Genomic DNA, 2,969 nt, shown 5'->3' on the forward strand with positions numbered 1-2,969 from the left:
TATTCATATTCATATTCTTATCTTTTGTTACTTATTACAGTTAAGTTATTTTTGATTCATTTTATCATTATTAAAGAGAGAAACTATGAATAACCAGTGTTCCTTGACAAATATTATTCTGTTACAAAAACATTCTCACAATTATTTTGAGTTTTATTTTCATTCATTGCATACTTATTATCTTTATTAAAGATATGTATGGTGTGGAACTTCATAATGCAAATTAGTAAAATAATGCTGAAGTTAGTTGATTCATGTACTAACATTTAAATGGCTTTCAGAACGTGAAGTGAATAGCTTAATCACTCTTGTAAGTATCATAATTAGTCCTAGTTTTTTTTCTAGTGGTTCAGTACTACGTTTGAAGACTTATAATGCTAAAAACTGGGTTTTGATACCTGTGGAGGGCACATTATATAGCTTTGCACTTAACAAAAAGAAAACAAAGGATCAACTTAATTCTTAAGAGTTATATGGTGATCAGTTACATCATACTGTTGAATCCATGGACATACATACTCAGAGTTTGTTTTTACATTCCTTGGTTATTGTTTGAACTGTGGGACATTAGAAAATTTTGAGTGATATGCTTTGTTGTTTAGTAACATATTCTGAAATATTTGTATTTGTTAAATTAGTAATTAATGTACATATGATACAAATTTGTAATATGTGATAAATATTAAAAACATGGTAATACCCAAAAACGTTTTTAATTATGAATGTTTAGCAATTCCTTTAAATTCTACAAATGTCAAGTAAATGACTGAGTCACTCCTGTAAGGATCATAATTAGCCTTAGTTTGCTCCATAGTGATTCAGAGGTAAATTTGGGGGCTTATAATGTTAAAAACTATTTTGCAATAGTTTTGTTTAGGAATAAATTTTAATAATCAGTTTACATTTATTAGACTAGTCATACATTGTGGGGATCACATAAGAGAACATAGAATGGTTTTTATACAATGAATTTTGGATGAACATACAGTTGACAGTTTCTATAACATTGACTGGGTAACTAATAAACCAACAGACTTCAGGAGGTCTTAAGCTATATACAGGGTGTCATAGAAGTCTGGTCTCATAGGGAAAAATACATGGTGTATTCTTCATTTATTTATTATTCAAATTGTACACCATTAACAACCTTACATGTATCACTTTTTGGTATACTATTTCAATAAGGTATTTTCTTTCCTGAAATGTGTACAATTTGCATTAGAAATGTGTTTGCTTAACTTTTAGAATATAATGTCTATTTTCCCTATGGGTCTAGACCTCTGGGATATTTTGTATATTTAAATGAGTGATTGGAACTAGTGGGTATCTTCAAACAGCATGTGGCTTCTTGGTAGATTATATTTTATTTGTTGAAAATGCTTTTGTGATAGAATGCAAGAAATTAAGAAATTTTCTAAACTGCTGCATTATAATACAATACTTAAATTTAATTTAAAATAGATAAAATGGCCCTGCATGGCCAGGTGGTTAAGGCATTTGACTTGTAATCTGAGGGGCACAGGTTCAAATACCTGTTACACCAAACAGACTCACCCTTTCAGCTGTGGGGGTGTAAAATGTGATGGTCAATCTTACTATTTGTTAATTAAAGAGTAGTCCAACAGTTGGTGGTGGGTGATGATGACTAGCTGCCTCCCCTTACACTGTAAAATTAGGGATGGCTAGTGCAGATAGCCTTGGTGTAGCTTTGTGCAAAATTCAAAACATACAAAATAAATAAAATGTTTTTTTTTTTTTAAATGTAAATGTTAAAATTGAATAAATTGTTAAAATCTTTAATGAAATGGAATCCTAAATCAGGTTTTTCCAAAGTGGTGGTTGTGGCAAATACGCAATACTGTTGAGGTATTTGTATCTACATACTTATTGAAATGTTCTGCCTTAAATATTAAAAGTTTATCATTAACCATCTCAAACTTCCAGTTAGTAGAAATTTAATTTACCTCACCTTAAACACTTGTAGATGGTTACAGCTAGTTTTAATTCAGTATTAAGCTTTAGGATCTATAAAATTTGTTTCAATTTTGTTTTCCTTTCCAAATAACTCCAAAACATTTATTAGTACATTTTTTTACAAAGTGATTGACCAAAAACATTTTACAATCTTCTTTGCATTAAAGTAGACCAAAATTGATACATTTTGTATGAAAGTGATTCCTTCTTTATGTACCAAGAGCTACTGGGTATCACAGGCAGGTCCAGCTTCGATATGAGAAAATACATGACAAAGACTAGAATATTGTCATCAGAGTACTTTCAAGGTAGTCATGCTCAGTGTGATATTCAGAAGAAAAGTTGTAATGAAAAAGTCTAATTACAAGGATAAGTAATTTTTACTTAAGTTATATAACGGGGAAGTGTGTTTAGTCAGGTTTTGAATCAGGGGTCATTTTGTTAAAACAAAAGTAAGATAAAGAAAACATTCTTCGTTAAACCTGATGGGTAAAACAGTCAAAATTAAGTTAATTACCTGTTAAATCAATACGAACTTGTATCATCCTGTCTCCCTCTAATCTTTTTTAAGTGTTAAATAAAGCTGTTAGGTTGAAACATTGCAATAGATGGCAGCACTTTTCTGTGATACGTATACTTTATGTGAGTGCAGAAAGAAATAGAATATTGGACTCTTCCGATGCAAGCGCGTAACTGAAACAGTTGGTCTGTTAAAATCACCAAATGTAACATCGAGTTAATATTTGTCTAAACCCCAAAGTAACTTTTTGGCACACATGAGGAAATATTTTGTGATCATTAAACATCACATCATTAAAGAAATATGTGTTCTTAAGTTATCGAAAGTAGTTTATAAAGGTATTTGTCTCTGCTTCAGCAAGCCTACGTTGAGTATGCTAAAAGAAAGTTGTCAACGAGTATGAAGGAACGCGAAAGTTTGACATTCACGATCAGAGTTGGTGTACTTTGGTGACATTCTCTAGGTGTGGAAGAGT

Source organism: Tachypleus tridentatus, chromosome 7 (assembly GCF_004210375.1).
Source record: "Tachypleus tridentatus isolate NWPU-2018 chromosome 7, ASM421037v1, whole genome shotgun sequence".
Classification (NCBI taxonomy): Eukaryota; Metazoa; Arthropoda; class Merostomata; order Xiphosura; family Limulidae; genus Tachypleus; species Tachypleus tridentatus.